Source organism: Myotis nattereri (genome assembly GCF_964212035.1).
Source record: "Myotis nattereri genome assembly, chromosome: 1".
In the NCBI taxonomy this organism is placed as follows: domain Eukaryota; kingdom Metazoa; phylum Chordata; class Mammalia; order Chiroptera; family Vespertilionidae; genus Myotis; species Myotis nattereri.
This window is the reverse complement of record NC_138075.1, coordinates 30,636,603-30,657,416: the sequence shown is the minus strand read 5'-3', so window position 1 is coordinate 30,657,416 and position 20,814 is coordinate 30,636,603. Positions and strand designations below refer to the sequence as shown.

Sequence of the window (20,814 nt, the reverse complement as noted above, 5' to 3'; positions counted from 1 at the left end):
GACCTGACATTTAATCATTAGATACTCATTTCTTTGGGTCTCGAGGAGTTTCTGTTTTTCAAGATACCTTATTTTAAAAAAAACAAAGAAAAAATTGTGGCAGGAATAATGATGCTATAATCCAGAGGTTAAAGATTGGTTGCGTATTGGCCAAACATGGGCCTGCAGTGGGAACCATTTTTTGAACAGAATATTATACCTTCTCTCTCATTCTAATATTTTTCTTCCTGAAGAGCTTCTCAAATTTTAATATGTATATGAGTTATTTGGGGATCTTGTTAAAATGCAGATTCTGATTAAATATGTCTTAGGATAAGGCCAGAGATTCTGCATTTTTAACAAGCTCTCAGGGAAGTCTGAAGCTATTGGTCTCTAGACCAGACTTTTCTTCTCCCTTTCCTGCTTTGAGAACCACTGGTCTGGCTTGGAATCACTGTTGGACCTGGGTTTGGGTGGTTGGTTGGTGAGTGATCATAAAGTAAGTTTCTTGCAAGTCTGCCTAACTTTCTAGAAATATTTTGAGCAATCTCAGTAGAGGTATTAATAATTGTTTCTTTCCAGGTGGGAACAGTCCAGCATATGCCTCTGAATAAGCTGACTTTTCTTATGTAATTATGATGCTGTCCTAGATACAGAGTGGCAGTAATTGTGTATATGTTTTAGGGAAACTGACTAATATGAGATAGGATAGAAGGACAATGAGCAAATCCATGCATCAGATATCTTGCCTTGATTAAAAGGGCTATCTGTGGATTTCAGAAATTGCATTTGGTTTGAATTTCATTCTATAGTTGACCCTTGAACAGTGTAGGTGTTTGGAGTACCTAACCCCCATGCAATCAGAAATCTGCTTATAACTTTTTACTCCCCAAAACTTTAGCTACTATTGACTGGAAACCTTATTGACAGCATAACCAGTTAATTAACACATATTTTATACATTATATGTATTATATATTTTATTCTTACAATAAAGTAATCTTGAGAAAAGAAAATGTTATTAAAATCGTAAGGAAGAGAATATACATTTATAGTATTTATTAAATAAATTCTGCATATAAATAGACCCATGAAATTTAAACCCATGAAGTTTAAACTGTAATTGTTATTTCCCTTCTTTGACACTTTCATATACTTAAACTTGTTTTCAAAATGTAGCGTCTTGTCTTGAGACAAATATATTGTAGTCTATCTTAGTGGGACTTTGAATGTAGCTCAAATTTATGAAGTTGTTAATTTTTCTTTGCATTTGGATTTTACTATACCAAGGCATATCTGATTCCATGAATAAAAAGTTAATCTCTTTTTCAGTTGCCATCCCTAAGATCTTGTCTCTGCCCCCTCTCTCCACTGCTACTGGGTCTTTCCTTTTGTGTTTACAGATAGATTTTCAAAGGTTCTAGGCACTTTTCTTTTTGTCTATTGGTGCTTTATATGACTGTTATTCTTAAAATTTTAATTCAGGCAATGGATAATAATTCAGTCTATAAGTAGAGCAATGATTGGTCTCTTTGTCAGCTGAGGTGAAAGAGTTAAAATGAAAGTTAAGGATTCAGGGGACTCCTAAGAAAAGAAGGGTGAAAAAGAAAGCTCAATTTTAGGTTCCTAAACAAAGCATTTTGATTGGCATACAGAGACCCTTGCATGCACATAAATGTCCATATTTGAATATTTATAGAAGGTAATCTGTCAAAATTACTGTTATTTTAATTTGCTAAGCTTGGCTGATTGCTGCAGTTATATGTTAGTTGAATTCTAGATGAGGAACTGTAAATATGATCTGGTATGGAACATGCTTTTTGTCCTTGAAGCTGTTTGGGATATTCCTGTCCTGTATCCTGTCCCCACCCTTTTTTTTAAAAAAAATGTACAGTGGGGTCTTTTTGTATTACCTGGTTCATATTCCTATTTAGGGAAAAAAATGTAAGTGGGGTAGTAATGGTAAATATTAAAGAAAACTTTTAAAATTAAAAATAACTTGTTGAAATAACCTGTTGAAATTGAGTGATCAAGAATTTTTTAAATAGAGTTAATTATTTGTCCTGTCTTTGTTTCAAAGGAGTTATTCCTGGAGAGTTCAAACCTGGGGACAAACCTGTCCCCAGGTTTGAACTCTCCAGGGAATGGCCTTATCAGGTTTTATATGAGATCCATAGTACTAGAGGCCCGGTGCACAACATTTGTGCATTGGGGGGGGGTGTCCTTCAGCCCGGCCTGCGCCCTCTCGCAGTCCGGGACCCCTCGGGAGACATCCCTCTTGCAATCTGGTATCCCTCGCTCCTTATCTCCCACCTGCTCACTCCTTATTGCTCGGCTAGTTGCTCCTTAGCAGCCGGCTCCTTACCGCTAGGCTCACTGCTCCTTAGTGCTGCTGTGGAGGCAGGAGAGGCACTTGCCAGCCGTGAGCCCAGCTTCTGGCTGAGCGGCCACTCCCCCTGTGGGAGTGCACTGTGTTGAGCGTCTGCCCCTGGTGGTCAGTGTGCATCATAGCGACCGGTCGTTCCAGTCGTTCTGCTGTAACGGTTGCTTAGGCTTTTATTAATAGATGTTTCATGTTAACAACAAAGAAAATACATAAGTGTAAATAATTAATATTACCCTTTTCTTTTGTCTCATTTTGAACAGTTGATTATTTCAGTGACCCAGATTCAAGCAATAATATCTTTCTTTGGAAATATCATGTGGTTTTGTCAGCATCTTATGTTCTAGGAGAAGAAAGGTAAGCCATTTTTCACAGTTAATATTGAAATAACTTTGTTAATAAATCAAAATGTTCTCTTTTTAAAAGTTAGGAATCCCTTTTCTCTTTAGAAACCACGGTATTGTTTATTAATGCTCTATCACTTTCTCAAAAGATTCCACTGAGACTGCATTATTTCAGCTCTGGAAATGGTACACTGACTTTCTAAACATTATGACTTTTTTTGGAGCAGGACTACATTCTGTGATCTATTTGCTAGGCTCCCTTGTCTCTTTTACATAGCCATTTTCACCTGAATAGTTTGTTTTTGCACATGTAACCACTGACATTAAGTCTTTTTTGGTTTTTGGTTTTGATGTTTTTTCTTTATCTCTTGTGAACTGACATAATTGGATTCATTTTGTTGGTTATTACTTTAGCTAGAAACTATGCCAAGTACTAAGTCCTAGTTTTACTTATTGATTTTGTTTTGGGGTTTTAAGAATATATTTTATATTTAGCAGATTAAGAGTGGAACTTTTCTTTTATAGCATTCTTTTCTGTCTTTCACAGCATCCATCTTCCTTATTTGACAACTGTTTTTTGGGCAGATTAATCTTTTTTTTCTTTTCTTTTTTTTTTTTTTAAATATATTTCATTGAGTTTTTACAGAGAGGAAGGGAGAGAGATAGAGAGTCAGAAACATCGATGAGAGAGAAACATCGATCAGCTGCCTCCTGCACATCCCCTACTGGGGATGTGCCCGCAACCCAGGTACATGCCCCTGACCGGAATCGAACCCGGAACCCTTCAGTCCGCAGGCCGACGCTCTATCCACTGAGCCAAACCGGTTTCGGCCAGATTAATCTTTTTTTTATAAGAGCTTTAATATAATCTTTCACTTGTTACTATGGACACTGGACACTTTTCCCACTTCTTTTTGTGACCATTCCCAAATCATCTCCCAGGTATCTCACTCTAATTCCTCATTATCTTTGTAGGGAAAATTGTCCAAGTCTGTAGCTATCCTCTGGCTGAAGAGCAAGAATTATTAATTATTATTAATAATTCCTTAGGATGTTACCCTAGCTCCTAATTTTGTAATGGTTTACCATCTGTTCACTGTATAAAGGGCTCAGAAATGTCTATTGTACCTAATGCATTATAGATGTGGAAATAATAAAATAAAATTTGCAAATGTGTAAAGTAAATTAATGCTAATATTAGTTCCTTTGGGTTTGGCCATTTTCACATTTTTGTAATGTTTGAAGGCATATTTTGCAACATACTTTAAATTCCTTAAGGTGAATTAGATGTGTTCATCTTATTTAATCAGCATGCTTTTGGTTAAGTAAGTTAAAACTCAGTTGAATAAAATTTAAGTCAGTAATATAAAAAGCAGTGAGTTGGCCCTGGCTGGTGGCTCAATTGGTTGGAGTGCCATCCCATGCACCAAAAAGATTGGGGGTTCAATTTCTGGTCATATATCTAGGTTGTGGGTTTGATCCTGTTTGTGGTGTGTTTGGGAGGCACTGATCGGTGTTTCTCTCTCTCTCTCTTCCTCTCTCTCTAAAATCAGTATTCTCTGATAGGATTAAACATATTCTCTGATAGGATTAAAATAACATTTTTTAAAAGTAATCATCTGTTTTACAGTGTGATATTGCAAAAAATTTTAGCTGTATTTTTGCTAAAAGAACAGATAGTGCTCTACAGTGGATGAAAATTTCCTAAGGATATTAAATTTGACATAGGTTTATTCCATAATGATAGCAAATGTTGGGAATTTGGAACCCAAATGTCAAATTTCACATACAGATTTTCTCTTTCTACTGATTTTCCTCCAGAGGAAGAATCTCAAAATTTAAATTGTTTAAAAGGGATTATAATGCTACTAGAGGCCTGGTGCATGAAATTCTTGCACTTGGGGGCGGGGGTTGATCCCTTCAGCCTGGCCTACACCCTCTTGCAGTCTGGGAGCCCTCAGGGGGATGTCCGACTGCTGCAGAGGCAGGAGAGGCTCCCACCACTGCTGCTGCTCTCGCCAGCCGTGAGCCCAGATTCTGGCTTAGCGGCGCACCCCCCTGTGGGAGCGCACTTATCACCAGGGGGCAGCTCCTGCGTTGAGCGTCTGCCCCCTGGTGGTCAGTGTGCGTCATAGTGAGTGACTGGTCGTTCCACCTTTCAGTTGATTTGCATATTAGCCTTTTATTATATAGGATTTTAGGACTTAAGAAACAGGCTTTGCCCTAACTGGTTTGGCTCAGTGGATAGAGCGTCAGCCTGTGGACCAAAAGGTCCCAAGTTCGATTCCGGTGAAGGGCATGTACCTTGGTTGTGGGTACATCCCCAGTAGGAGGTGTGCAGGAGGCAGCTGATAGATGTTTCTAACTCTCTGTCCCTCTCCCTTCCTCTCTCTGAAAAACCAATAAAATATATTAAAAAAAAGAAAAGAGACAGACTTTATTTTTCTGCATATTAATTGAGCAGTGAGGGTAATCAGTGAATTGCAGTACATACTGATAAATTTTTTTAAAGTTCTTAATGGAAACTTAATATTTAGGTGTTTATTTAGGAAATATTTTAATTTATAATAATGATTTCTACAAAATTTGGTTGTCCATATGTTTTAATTGATTCAGAAAGAAAGAATGAAGTGTATTGATTAATAATTTGCATTTTAGCTTTATAAAAAGGTAAACACTATGATTAATCATATTTTAGGCAATTTGTATGCCATTGAGACAAATTGAGATTTGCATTTTTCCCCTCTCCTTAATCTCATAAGAGTGTTATCACTTTGTCAGTAAATGTGAAGGTAAAGATTGAAAATGGAGAATTTTTGTGTGTGTGTGGTTTTCAGTTCAGCATGTAAAGAGCTTTTAGAAGTTATCACTTTGTTCTAACAACAGATAGGAAACTGAACAAACTGAAAACTCAACAAATCTTCATAGGTGTGTCAGATGTTAGCATAAGAAAACATTCAAACCTGTAAAGAATTTTTGTGAGTTATTTGAGCCAAACTGTAGACAATTTCCAGGAAGCAGACTCTCAACATATTGGGATAATGCTCTGGAGAATGGTGGCTTTTCATCTGTTTTTATAAATTACTATCAAGGGTGGAGATATAAGTGGGTTACATGAAATCCATTGGTGACAGATTAGGAAGGTGGGAGAAAGCAAAGTTGGGAGTGGGGAGGGGAACCTCTGGGATTGGATAAAAAGTGAAATGATAGACACATGCTTCTTTTACATAGGTGGGCATAGGATAGTTAACAGTCAACAATTAAAACGATAACAATAACAATGAGGGAGTTTGTGTCCTGAGGGGTCCAGAAAAAGGGAAGTTACAAGTTACCCTGACATTCCACAGGTATGTTATCATAGATGCAAAAAGACAATAGGCTCATTGAAGTTCGAAGTTGATCTTTGTCAGGGAAGATACTGGCCTAGGACATAACTACACACTATAAACTGCTTTTTAATTAAAAGGTTTTAATGTCAGATCATCCTTTGTGGTTGCTTTAGGTCTCTTGGGTTTGCAAGGCTGCCAAGTAGGCCTTCCCTGAGTTAGTCAGGTTAGCATAAGCATGTCAAGCACAAAGGCTAACATGGGCCAAATAAAGAAGGTTTAAGTTTATGTGGGCCACTTAAAAACAAAAGCTTCAATTTTCATAGAAACGTAAGTTTATTTCTATAGAGACATGCTGAATACAATGGGCTGAAATAAATAATTGTTAACATAAAATAATATAACATTTTAATAAAAATTAATATTTTTCTTGAACATTAACTTACCAGATACTGAATAACTGCACAAATTATTAAGTGTAATGCAAATAAACCTATTTTTCTTGTTCTCCGAAAGTGAAATATTTCCTGTTGTGCACACCAAACAAGTCAGCCCAAGACTAATGACCTGGCAATCAGCTGCCAAAATACTTGCTGCTAGTGTTAGTGGAGAGAAATGGTGCGCCCATGTGTAAGGTGCGTAAGGGAAATGAATGCAACACGATTATAGTAATCAGTCACTAGTGAATGTTGTAGTTCGTTATTAATAATTATGTATAACAGGATATCGTAATAATTAAGTTACGAAATTTTTATTAAAATATTTCTTACATGCCATTATATTGGCTGGCCCGCAAAAATATTCATTGTGGGCTGCATGTGGTCTGCGGGCCATGAGTTTGACATGCTTGGGTTAGCATGTGGCCCTTTTTGTCTGCTCAGAGAAGTGAGGTCAAAAGGCAAACTGCTACCTCTCAAATTGGAGAGATAGGTGAATACAGAGAATGGCAACTTATCCCAGCAGAAACCCAGGAGTGGAAACCTCTAAGGCCGTGGTCGGCAAACTGCAGCTCGCGAGCCACATGCGGCTCTTTGGCCTCTTGAGTGTGGCTCTTCCACAAAATACCATGTGCAGGTGCGCACGTACAGTGCGATTGAAACTTCGTGGCCCATGTGCAGAAGTTGGTATTTTGTGGAAGAGCCACACTCAAGGGGCCAAAGAGTCACATGTGGCTCGTGAGCCACAGTTTGCCGACCATTGCTCTAAGGGAACCAGTACTGGGTAGGAAAACCTAAACTGTAATGGTTAAAAACTCCAGGGGGACCCAGTAATAGGGGACTGCCACACTTTCATGGTTCTACCTCCAGGTCTTCACAGTTGAGTATCAGAAAAACACTCTAGTGCTTTCTGTAGAGGGAAGCGAAAGTAACCATTTGGAAATATGCCAAGGCATTCTCTTTTTCTTAATAAGGTCTACCATCAGGAGAAAGTATTTTACCAGCCTTAACCTATTAGGGTGTTTTCAGAGCCTAACTGACCTAGAGAAAGGGAAGTACTAAACTCTAGCCAGTTCTAGCCATCTTGTTCCTCTTAATTGTGGGGGGTAGGAGTGAATGGGAGACTGTACAGAACTTATTAAGTTCACAGCTTGGGAGCACAGGCTCACTAAAAGACTATGACCTACTTATAGGATTATAGAAACTTCTCCCCTCATTACTAAATACCTATTTGCTGCAGTCTGTTTTACTCAGTGCATTATATCTGGCTTTCAGTAACAACAAAAAATATTACAAAGCATTTAGCAAAAGAACAGTTTTTAAAGAGACAAAACAAGCATCAGACTCAGATATGGCAGGGATATTGGAATTATTAAACCAGGAATTTAAAACAATTATCATTAATACGCCAATGGCTCTAAAGGAAGAAATAGAAAACATGGAAGAACAGGTAGATAATGTAAGTTAGAGAGATGGAAATGCCAAGAAAAAATCAAGAAGAAATACTAGATATTAAAAACACTGTAACAGAAATAAAGAATGCCTTTTATGGTCTCCTTAGACAGGACACAGTTGAAGAAAGACTATATCTGTGCTTTAAGATTTATCAATAGAAACTTCCCAAACTGAAAAGCAATGAGAAAGAAGACTGAGGAAAAACAAACAAACAAACAAACAAACAAACAGTAAAAACATATCCAAGGACTGTAGGACACTACAGAAAGTGTAACTATGCATAGCAAGAATACCAGAAGGAGAAGAAAGAGAAAAAGGAACAAAAGAGTTTTTTGATGTAATAATGACTGAGAATTTCCCCAAATTAATGTCAGATTTCAAACCACAGATCCAAGAAATTCAGAGAATGCCAAGGAGGATATGTACCCAAAAAACTCCAAATAGGTATATCACATTCAAACTGCAGAAAATCAAGCATGCAGACAATCTTGAAAGAAGCTAGAGGGGGGAAATCTACCTTTTCTATAGAGGAGCAAAAGTAAGAATAGGGTTTCGTGATTTATTAGATGACTGCAAACTGCGTGGCTGCTTAACTATGTTTCCATCCCTGAAATCTTTTAGGGGTGATGATGGAGGGCATTCTGTCTTCAATAACTGCTTCTTGCTGACAAGGGCTGTGGACCTTGCCTGTATAGACTATGGAAGTCTCCTCCTGCCTGATCAAAGGAAGATAAGGGAATGGGATTTGAGACTGAAACTCGGAGGCCGTTAGCTGATTCTTCCAAAGTAGGGCTAGGCTGGAATTCCCAAAGCATCATCCTCTTATATGGAATTACTGTATTGTTCCAAAAGTGAAGTTGGTAGATTGCTTCCTATTTCATTGACTCATTTATTTAGTCCTGAAAATAAGCCAGTTCAGTTAAATTGTTGAGTCTTGCTTCAGGAAGTGGTCATGCAGATGGGCTTCCAAAGTGAGACCTACATTGTGTAAACAAGCAAACAGGTATTTAATAAGGAGTATACCTTTGAAAATAAAAGAAAAATATAAAAGTTAATGATCACAGCAAATTATAAACCAGTTTCTGAGTCTATAAGACTGTTAGCTGAGAAGGGTTAAAGTTTCTTTTGCTGAAATGAAAGCAGGCAGTGACAATCTGATAGATCTTTTTTTTTGTTTGTTTTTCATGTTTTGATTGATTTCAGAGAGGAAAGGAGAGGGAGAAAGAGATTGAAACATCAATGATGCGAATCATTAATTGGCTGCCTCCTGCATGCTCCCTACTGGGGATCAAGCCTGCAACCCGGGTATGTGCCCTCACCAGGAATTGAACCCTGGCCTACTGGTTCATAGGTTGATGCTCAACCACTGATCCATACCAGCTGGGCTGATAGATCATCTTTATATGTAGTTTAAATATCTCTGGTGATGTCATCAGGTGCTCAGGTAAGTTTTATATGGTTTGACACTGCATTAGTAGTTCTCAATAATTCCAAGTTAAAGGATGGGGAAAAAAATGAAACATTAGTTTGGAGAGTTGTAGCCAAATATTTAACGGAACAAGAAAAATTCAGGGTCAAGTTCTGTTTATAGGTGAAAAATAAAACTTTATCTAGAGTCTTATATCCGCAACTGTTTATTATAGATGGTATTGAAATACAATTTTCTCCCTAAAATCACCCTCATTTTTATCAAAGACTAGGGGTCCAGTGCATGAAATTCGTGCACTGGGGGCAGGGGGTCCCTCAGCTCTGCCTGTGCTCTCTCACAGTCAGGGATCCCTCGCTCCTTACTGAACGCGTGCTCGCTGCTTCTTACTGCTCAGCTCTCTGTTCCTTAGTGCTTCTGTGGAGGCAGGAGAGGTTCCCGCCACCACTGCTGCACTCGCCAGGCATGACTCTGGCTTCTGGCTGAGCAGCACTCCCACTGTGGGAGCACACTGACCACCAGGGGGCAGCTCCCGTGCTGTGTGTCTGCCCCCTGGTGGTCAGTGCACATCATAATGACCGGTTGTACTGCTGGTTGTTCCACTGTTCGGTTGATTTGCGTATTAGGGTTTTATTATATAGGACTAGTGGCCCGGTGCACATTAAAAGAGGATTAATTAGAAGAAATATTTTAATATTGCTATTTGCCCTTTCTCTATAATAGAAGTGTCAGAAATGAAAGAAAATTAGTAAAATGTATATGAAAATCTTCCTCCTGTCAGAGTCTGGGGCACACCATGGGACCCAGAGTAAAGTCCCCGCCCACCCAAGTGCACCTCAAAATCGCATGAGACCCAGACCCGGCTGGCCCTCCCACCCCCAGTTGGGCTAGATCCAGACCCGGCCAGTCCCACCCTTGTCAAGCCCCGCCAGGCGGGGGGTGGGGGGTGGGGGGCGGCGCAGAGCCTCAGGTCCCCTGGCCCAGTGCCAGGGTGGGGAGCACAGCCTGAGGTCCCCCGTCAAGCCCTGCCAGGTGAGGGGCGCAGCCTCAGGTCCCCTGGCTTGGCACTGGGAGGAGGGCACAGCCTCAGGTCTCCAGTCAAGCCTCCTCGGGCGTCGGGCACAGCCTCAGGTCCCCTGTCAAGCCCCGCTGGGCAGGGGACGCAGCCTGAGGCCCCCTGGCCTGGGGTGAGGGGAGCAGCCTGAGGTCCCCTGGCCCAGCATTGGGGCAAAGGGGTGCACCTTGAGGTCCCCGTCAAGCCCCACCAGGCAGGGGAGCGTGGCCTCAGGTTCCCTGGCCTGGTGCTGGGGGAGGGAGTGTGGCCTCAGGTCCCCTGGCCTGGTGCCGGGACGAAGGGCATGGCCTGAGGTCCCCTGTCAAGTCCTGCAGGGCGGTGGGGCGTGCCTCAGGTCCCCTGGCCTGGTGCCGGGGTGGGGGGCAATGCCCTGAGGTCCTGTGTCAAGCCCTGCTGGGCTGGGGGTGCGTGGCCTAAGGTCCCCCGTCAAGCCCTGATGGGCTGGGGACACAGCCTGAGGTCCCCGTGAAGCCCTGCAGGGTGGGGATGCGGCCTGAGGTCCCCCGGCCTGGCGCCAGGGTGGGGGGCACGGCCTGAGATCTGTCAAGCCCCATGGAGGGGTGGGGGCCACAGCCTCAGGTCCCTGCTGATTGCTCGTTAAGGCTTGTTATGGGAACCCGGCCTCCGCTGTGGGTGCAGCCATCTTTGTGGTGGAGTGATGGTCAATTTGCATATTCCATCTTTATTATATAGGATAGGATAGCCAAACCAAGACTATTTACTGTATTAAGCCCACTTTCAATTTGGCCTGATTATTTGCATAAATAAAACAATAACAATAATTGATCACATAGGCCTTCTTAAATCTGCTTTGCTAGAATATCATAAGAAATCTCCAGATTGAGCTTTAATTAGCACCTCAGGGCAAAGAAGTTGCCACATAGTTGCCATCAGGCTTTTCCTGCAATACCTTTAAATTTGGGTGGATTTCTCAAGTTCGAGGTCCCCCCAAAAGTCTTGAGGTTCTTTCTCTGCCATCTCCCAGGAAAGCAACCTTTATTCCTTACTTGGAAAGACTGCCACAGACCATGAATTCCTAAAGCTTTCTGGTGACATCCAGAGTCCAGGCATGTCTCTCTCAAACATGATATTCCAGTCAAGTCTTGGTTAATAAAACCACAATTGGAAATCAGTTTTATGTGTCCTATTATGAAGAGAACAAATTCTTATTGGATTCATGCAAACAAACATATTGCTATGAAAATAATAAAACATTAAGAGTTGCCTAATTCTGGAAGAATTAGGGAGAAAAATATAAATGCCTCAATATTGCTTATGAGGGTATAATTTACCAAATTGCTCTAGTGAAAAAATAAGCTTCCTTATTTAGAAAAAAAAGGTTTAAAAATAAGCAACATTTTGAACAAAGTCACAAAAATATTATTCTCAGTTCATTCAGTCCCATATAATAAATTTTTGTTTATTCTGATTATTTGCAGTAATTTCATGATTCCAGTTATTTCTTAGAGTTTTATAAATCTTTATCTGCTTCGAAGATATGATCTGCTTAGAAACCTGTACTTTTAGAGTAAGTCAGAGTCCTTTTCGTTGATCTTTCTAAGGATGTAACATATTTGCAAATGCATCAGAATAAAATAATGACTGTTTGTAAATGACAAAACTTAAAATGACATGGTTATAGGTCTGATTATAATGCAATTGTTAAGGGTCTTTTTATTTTTTCTGTAAGACATAACATTCCAAGATAACAATTTCTTGGTGAATAATAATTACTATGAAATGACAGAAAAACACAAAGCTCACATTTTTAGATTCAACACACAATTTCAGTGTATAAAGAACAAATAATATGTGAGATTTTATGATGCTGCACATGCCTCATCAGAGATGTGCATTGAGCATTGGAAACGATTTATAAATACCCCAATGTGTGAGCCACAAATATCACTGCCCAATATTCCCACAGGGAATGGTCACTCTTGGCTTGCCCAGTGTCACTGACAGGACCGCTGACTACCCCTGAGAGTTTTGTCTTTGAACTTGGCTCTGAATCTTTGCAACTTTCTCCCTAGGACAGGCTGAAATCTCTGGAACATCCATTTTAATAAAAATAAATGTATACAAATAGAACATAGTTATTATTCTTTTTGGCAAAGTTTCCCATATAATTTCAAGCATATCAAAATAGGCCTCATTAGTTTAAAAATTCTCTTTTGCAAGAAGAAAGAACAAATTTTTGAGGTATTTCATGGGCCCATTGAAATTATTCAAAGCCATTTATTGGTTTCAAAAAAGTCTCTTAAAATTCAAATTTTGGGAAGCCTGTCAAACAAAACTTAACCAAGAGATCATAGCAAGAATATATATTGTCCCATAACATTCCTTTGGTGGAAGGGAACAGGTTCTGATTTTAAAATAGGCAATTGATTAGATATTCCTGCCATTTGTACAGAAGCTTTACTCCTAAGGAGAAGACAATTAGTTGGGTGTGGTTAAGAAGAGATAAAGTGGCCCTCAGTATCTACAAGGGCCTTATCGGCTTCTCCTTTTATGATAATTTCAACTTCTCCCAAAGTATTAGTAAGGAGAATGGGAAACATATTAATTGTAATAGGTTAGTATAGCTGGACTATATTCTCTACAAGTTAAATTCCTTTGCAAACACATCAGGGTCCCAGAGAAAGGAAAATACATAATAGCTGTTTCTCCTCTGCCTGAAACCAGTTTTTCTGGCTTTCTGATCTGTGCTCCTCCTGGGAGCTTCTATTTTGCAATTAAGATAAGCTTCCCATTCATTCAGCTTAATTTTAGAGATGGCATTTTCTAATTTTGCATGCAAAAATTGATTTAGGCATCAAAAGAGCTACATTTTGGACATCTTAAGTTGATATCACTTCTTCTAGTTAAATCTTACCATTTCTGTAAGTACTTGCAAGTAAAGGCGTCCTGTTAATTGTATTCTGCAGAAGTATTAACGGGGGCTAGGGTCTAGGCTTGGAGGTACAATTTCCCATATTGATTTTAGTTTTATTTTGAGATCTGTAGAGTCTGAACAAATTTCTTTGGATATTATGTAGCAGATTGAAAGTGTGCTATTTGTGGTTGAGCTCTAAGGGGTTGTCACTTCCAGAGTTATCTCAAACCCTCTTATGCGTCTTGGTTTCTCCACTGGGCTGTCTAATATAGTTATGAGGGCTCGGAGTGCTAGGTAACCAACCTTTATCTGTGCATCCTGAGATGAGTCAATTATTTAATTACAGTTGAGTTGGAATTCCCTATAGGGCTCCTGCATGTCATGAGGTATACCCTCTAATTAATACCTTCACAGAGATTCGTAGTCACCTATAAATACCCAAGATTTGAGCTGGAAGGAGGAATTGCCCCTTATCTTCAGAGCCAAGTGAGTACAGATTCTCATTTATGTAGTAAAGGTTTTGTTCAGGTCCTCAGAAAGCAATTCCAATTGAAAAGCCAAAGTAAAAAACCAGCCAGCAATTTTTTTTATCCTTTCCTTAGTTATTTGAACCCTTATCTATTGCAGTGGTTGGCAAACTCATTAGTCAGCAGAGCCAAATATCAACAGTACAACGATTGAAATTTCTTTAGAGAGCCAAATTTTTTAAACTTAAACTATATAGGTAGGTACATTGTTATTAACTTAATTAGGGTACTCCTAAGGCTTAGGAAGGGCCACACTCAAGGGGCCAAAGAGCCGCATGTGGCTCGCGAGCCACAGTTTGCCGACCATGGGCTAGACTAGAGTATTGTTGGCGAATGGATTTCTGCTACCTCCCTGAGTAAGGGTTTAAGCTATCTACTGGCTGGTTGGTGAGCAGTGTAAACCATCCTCTCTTAAGTGTCTTTGGTGTAGGGAAGATAAGATTTTGCGGTTTACTAGATGGCTATAAACTGTTGGGCTATTTTCCTATTTTGCTTGTCCTGACTTAGTAGCCTGTCTCATAGTGTTATTTGAAAGTGGACTTGGATTAATTATAAATTTATAAGGCAAATTTTGGGGCCACCATTAAAGGGAAAAAAGAAGTATAAGTGACATGCTAAGGAGAGAAAATGGAATTATATAAATCCTCAATTAAAACCAAAAAAGACAGAAAAGGTATGGAAGATAAAAATAGCAACAAAGAACAAGAATAGAAAACAATAACAAATATAGTAGATATTTACCAAAGTATAACAATAATTACTTTAAATGTCAGTGGTCTAATAAATACACCAATAAAAAGACAGAGACTGTCTGAATGGATGAAAAGGCTGGAGGAAGATATTCTGAGACAGTATAGAGCAGTGGTTCTCATCCTTCTGGCCCTTTAAATATAGTTCCTCATGTTGTGACCCAACCATAAAATTATTTTTGTTGCTACTTCATAACTGTAATGTTGCTACTGTTATGAATCGTAATGTAAATATCTGATATGCAGGATGGTCTTAGGTGACCCCTGTGAAAGGTTCGTTCGACCGCCCAAGGGGTCGCGACCCACAGGTTGAGAACCGCTGGTATAGAGCTTTTGGACCCAGCAATGGAATAATATACCGTGTGGCCAGGAAGCCAAGGTAAGACAAGTGAAATGTGGATAAACTGATTGCAAGAATCTCATCAGCCCTCTATTTCCAGCTAAAAAAAAAGAAAAGAAAAAATGCAGAATTATGTCTCCCTTCCAATTGCTTGCTTTTCCTACCTTCATATGGATAATTCCATAAGCCTTCCTTTTTCATAATGCCCACCTTTTTTTAAAAAAAGCCCATCTTTTCCTGCAAGGCCACTTTGTCCCCAGCTTATAAAAACAGCCAAACAGAGCTGCTCCAGGAGCTAGTTGAGAGGACCTTCCTTTCCTCTGTGCTTCCTCCTTTGTGCTTAAGCATAAGCTTAATAAAAACCTGTCTGGAAATTTCTCTGGGGTTTCCTCTTAAATTCTGTCATGTGGAAACCAAGAACCCTAACCCCAGTAACAATGCCATGCTACCACTAATCAAATGAAAGCTGGAGTAATTAGCTCTATTAATATCAGACAGAGGAGACTTTAGAGCAGTGATGGCGAACCTTTTGAGCTCGGCGTGTCAGCATTTTGAAAAACCCTAACTTAACTCTGGTGCCGTGTCACATATAGAAATGTTTTGATATTTGCAACCATAGTAAAACAAAGATTTATATTTTTGATATTTATTTTATATATTTAAATGCCATTTAACAAAGAAAAATCAACCAAAAAAATGAGTTTGCGTGTCACCTCTGACACGCGTGTCATAGGTTCGCCATCACTGCTTTAGAGTAAGGAAAATTTTCAAGGATACAGAGGCGCATTATGTAATGATACAAGGGTCAATTCTTCAAGAAGACATAACAATCCTTAATGTGTATGCTCCTAATGGTAGGTTATCAAAATATGTGAGACAAAAATCTGATAGAATTTCAAAGAGAAATAGATGAATCTGTTGATAACAGAATGGTACCAGGTGTTAGACTGGTGGAGTCAGACCGGAGCTTGGTTCAGCAGCCTTGGTACTTGAGTTCTGGCTAAGAAAAAATTCAGAGCCAAGACTCAAACTATAAGGGAAAGTTTATTTAGAAAGTCACAGAAGTTCTTCCATACTCTGGCCAGGGTGGAGTGAGTGTCCTTTCCCCATGGCTGGGGTCTTGTTTCATATATGCAAATAAACCACTTGTTTGGGGACCCCAAAAAGAAAAAAGAAAGTCACAGAGGTAAAAGAAGTGAGTGGTAGAAGAAATGGGCTCAGGAAACAAGTTACAGAGGCAAAAGACAGGCCCTTGGAGCTTAGGAGAAAGAGAAAAATGCTCCTGGGGGAAGGGAGTTGGAAAAGGAGTGGGCGAGCTCCATAGAGAGAGCCAGACTGGGTCCTCTCTCTTGAAGGTATGTAACTGGAGGTCTTGGAAGGATCCCAATAAAATATTCAAGAACTTTCCAGGTATGTCCTTTTAGGGTTTTGGTCTCTACTTGATTGGTCAGCAGCAGGTCAGGGGGTCATTAGTCAATGCAACTGGTCCTGATGTCAGCCATAGCATCACTCGTCTGGTTTTGCTGCTTTTCTGGGTCTGGAGCTGACACACTGAGGCCTAGATGTTAAGGTTAATGCTTAAGAGAGTGGTCGTGGTAAGGCCCACATGTGAATCACGCGAGGCCACTCTTCAGCCCCTTGATCTTCCTTTACACTCTGGCCTTCACATTGCATGACTAGGCAAGGAAAAGTCAGGGGAGGGTCCAAACTGCATGACCAGTGGTTTGTAAGGTTGAGGGGGTCTAAACCGTATGACCAGTGATATGCGAGGGGAGGAAAGATTACCCTGTGGGCGAGATCCTTGATTTTCCAGTTTTGCCCGTTGCTAGGCATTGGGGCTTTCTGCCCTGGTGACCTTCTGTATCTGGCCCATTTTTTTTGCTCTGCTCATTTCTGTGTAACTGCCTACCTCAAATGTACTCGTATAGTTGGATATTCAGCACTCTTCTACCAGAAATGGACAGATCTAGCAGGCAGAAAATCAGTAAGTTTGAACTCAGCAGCACCATCCATCAACTGTACATGATTGATATCTGTAGAGTACTTCATCCAACAACAGCAGATACACGTTCTTCTCAAAAAATGAAAATGGAATTATTAAGAAACTTCAAAAAATTTTTAGATGCCCTAACCGGTTTGGCTCAGTGGATAGAGCGTCGGCCTGCGGACTGAAAGGTCCCAGGTTCGATTCTGATCAAGGACATGTACCGTGGTTGCGGGCACATCCCCAGTAGGGGGTGTGCAGGAGGCAGCTGATCGAGGCTTCTCTCTCATCGATGTTTCTAACTCTCTATCCTTCTCCCTTCCTCTCTGTAAAAAAAAAAAAAAAAAATCAATAAAATCTATTTAAAAAAATTTTTTTAGACTAATTTTTTTTTCTGTAGGCTTTACATCATAAATAAGTGATCAGAGAAAAGAAAGATGAACTCATTTTAAAAAATGCAACAAACCGTCACCTTCTTTCCCTCTACCTATTACCTATGCTAGGGTAAGAATTTTAGAACTGATTTTTTTTGTAATACTTATACTTTATTTTTCTTGCCTCAAGTTTGGAATAATGAACGAAATAGGTATGGAATAAGGAACGAAATAGGTTATATACTTTTACAAATGAAACCTAGTTGGCAATCTTTCATTTATGAACTAATAGCAATACCTCATACAGCTGTTTGGTTTCATGTAACAGAATTTGAAAGCTACTGTGAAATATGAATTCCTCATAGCCTAGCCAATATTTGGTAATTATTTACCTTTGCTCTTAAATAATAGAGCTCGATATGTGTCACTGCCTTATTATTTTGAGTGATCTGGAGGAAGAGCAGAAGCAGATGAGAAGGATAAGGGAAAATTTGTAATGGAAGAGGAGGTTACCTTTTGGGAGAAGTCCTCGTCCCCACCTGTTGCTTGTGTGGGTAGATTTCTTGTGATATCCCGAGAAAAGGAATTTTCTGAGACTCATATGGGAGGATGAGATATCGTAGAAAGCTTTATTTCTGTGGAATTAAATTCTTGAGTTTCCAAGGTCCCATTTCTCTTTGTCCCGCCAAGGAAGAAGTGTAGATATTGCTTCAGAAGGGCTAGAATCAGGGTCAGCGTCCAGAGATTTCATTCCATATTGGAGCAGTGTCCAATCCAGCATCAGGCTAGCATATCTTGTGATTCCCACTGCAGTCCATTAGTCCATTGCATGTGATGTACACATGGCCATAGGCTATATGGCATATGCAAGAGAGCCAAAAGCCTAGAGCAACAAGAGTCACAAGAGCCAAGAGTCACAAAAGATCAAACTCTTTTGTTTAGGGGATTATGTATTCCCAAATTTCCATGTGCTTGCAGCAGCTCTGCCTATTCTGGCCAATGAACTGTCCCCAGTGGTGACTGACAGACACCTTCTTTATGCCAACCCAACTTCACTGCACATGTGTCTATATCCCCTTTGTTGGGCCATTTCCCCTGGAGTTTTGCAGGGAATGGACCAGTGGTTCCTTGGGGAATATGAAATTGCAGCTTCCTGGTGAAGCTGCCCAAATGACATTCTGGCTTTCTCTTTTTTCCTTTCCTATCCTATCTAATAAAATAGAAACATGGTAATTGGCGTACGACCGCTACCCTTCCCATTGGCTAATCAGGGAGATATGCAAATTAACTGCCAGCCAAGATGGCGGCAGGCAGCCAGGCAGCTTGAAACTAACATGAGGCTTGCTTGCTTCAGTGATGGAGGACTCCAACATTCCCCGCCTGACTTGCCAACCTCTCAGCTGCAACTCTAAGCAACTATGTTGCAAATATAGACGCTAAAAATACCCCAGAAACCTGCTTTACTCAGCCAGGCTTCAGCCAGCCGGACCGCAACATTGTATCAAATACAGGGGGTAAACAAAGGCCAGAAAACTGTTTTCAGCAGCCGAGGCCTCAGAGCTAAAGCTGGCCCAGAATAAAAAAAGAAAAGAAAAAGAAAAAAGGAGCGGTTGGGAGCTTCAGTCACCCGTCAGCCTGAAAACGCCCCTCAGCCCCTCAGCCAGACTGGCCAGGCACCCCAGTGGGGACTCCCACCCTGATCCAGGACACCCTTCAGGGCAAACCAGCCAGCCCCCACCCGTGCACCAGGCCTCTATTCTATATAGTAAAAGGGTAATAGGCCTCCCGGCACCGGGATCAGTGGAGCAGCAAGGCCTCCCGGCACCGGGATCAGCATGACGGGGCAGCACCCAAACCCCCTGATCGCCCTGCGGCTCTGTGTGTGACAGGGTGCAGCGCCCTAACCCCCTGATCGGCCCTGCCCTGAGTGTGACAGTGGCGGCGCCCCAACCCCCTGATCAGCCCTGCTCTGTGGGTGATAGAGGGCGGTGACCCAAGCCCCTGATCAGCCCTGCTCTGTGTGTGACAGGGGGCGGTGCCCCAACCCCCCGGATGGGCCCTGCTCTGTGAGTGACAGTGGGGAGCTCCTCAACCCCCTGATCAGCCCTCCTCTGTGTGTGACAGGGTATGGAGCCCCAACCCCCCTGATGGGCCCTGCTCTGTGCATGACAGGGGGCAGCGCCCCAACCCCCTGATCTGCCCTGCTCTGTCTGTGACAGGGGGTGGTGCCCAAACTCCCCTATTGGCCCTACTCTGTGCGTGACAGGGGGGAGCTCCTCAACCCCCTGATGGGCCCTACTCTGTGCGTGACAGGGGGAGCTCCTCAACCTCCTGATTGGCCCTGCTCTGTGCGTGACAGGGTACAGAGTCCCAACCCCCCTGATGGGCCCTGCTCTGTGCGTGACAGGGGGCAGTGCCCCAACCCCCTGATTGGCTCTGCTCTGTGGATGACAGGGGGTGGCGCCGCAACCTCCCCATCGACCCTGCCTTGAGTGTGACGGGATGGTGCCCCAACCCCCCAATCGGCCCTACCCTGAGCGTGACTGAGGGTGGCATCACAACCTCCCGATCGCCCTGCTCTGTGCATGACAGTGGGCAGTGCCCCAACTCCCCAATCGGCCCTGCTCTGAGCCCGACCAGGGGCTGCACCTAGGGATTGGGCCTGCCCTCTGCCACCCAGGAGTAGGCCTAAGCCAGCAGGTCGTTATCTCCTGAGGGGTCCCAGACTGCGAGAGGGCACAGGCCGGGCTGAGGGACCCCCCTCACCCCCGAGTGCACAAATTTTTGTGCACCGGGCCTCTAGTCTATATATATAAAAGCCTAAGTGACCGTTCAACCATTCGACTGTGAGGCACACTGACTAACGGGGCAGACGCTCAACGCACAGGCATGGAAACATGGAACAAACTGATGAATCTTGGAGGTAATAGCGGGGAGGGAGAGGGCGGGAAGAGATTAACCAAAGATCTTATATGCTTACTAGAGGCTCTGGTGCACAGATTTGTGCCCTGGTGGGGTCCCTCAGCCCGGCCGGGGATTAGGCCGAAATCTGCCCAGTGCATGGGTCCCTCGGCCTGGCTTGCGGGGATCGGCCGAAACTGGCTCTCTGACATCCCCCGAAGGGTCCCAGATTGCTAGAGGGCTCAGGCCAGGCCGATGGACCCCACTGGTGCACAAATGTGTGCACCGGGCCTCCAGTTATAATAATTATCTAATTGTAATGGTGTTAAGAATATCAGGCAATTTGGAAAACAATTTTATAGGTTAGCAGAAAACAGACACTTTGTATGATAAAGAGGTGAAAATTACTTAGGTTTGATATACATATATATATGTATATGTGTGTGTATGTGTATATATATATATATATATATATATATTGAAACAGTATTGTTTTGAAGGGTACCAAAGTTTTTGCCTTTTGTGATGTTGATTTTAAGCTGGTTATTAAGAAACAAAAGACTCAGAAAGAACCTTTGACCCTCCCCCCTTTACTGCCTAAAAGATTCAGAGGGAATTTTCCCATGCTCTCTTTAGCAG

The 20,814-nt window shown here is 41.7% G+C and overlaps 1 protein-coding gene across 1 annotated transcript in view; it reads left to right on the top strand.

Annotated features, from left to right (window-relative positions):
• FUT8 (fucosyltransferase 8) overlaps positions 1-20,814 on the top strand; it is a 230,396-nt gene that overhangs the window by 60,246 nt on the left and 149,336 nt on the right. The window contains exon 3 of the mRNA XM_081088268.1: positions 2,626-2,719. The gene's annotated coding sequence lies outside the window, so the exon portion shown is untranslated. The remainder of the gene's footprint in view (positions 1-2,625; positions 2,720-20,814) is intronic.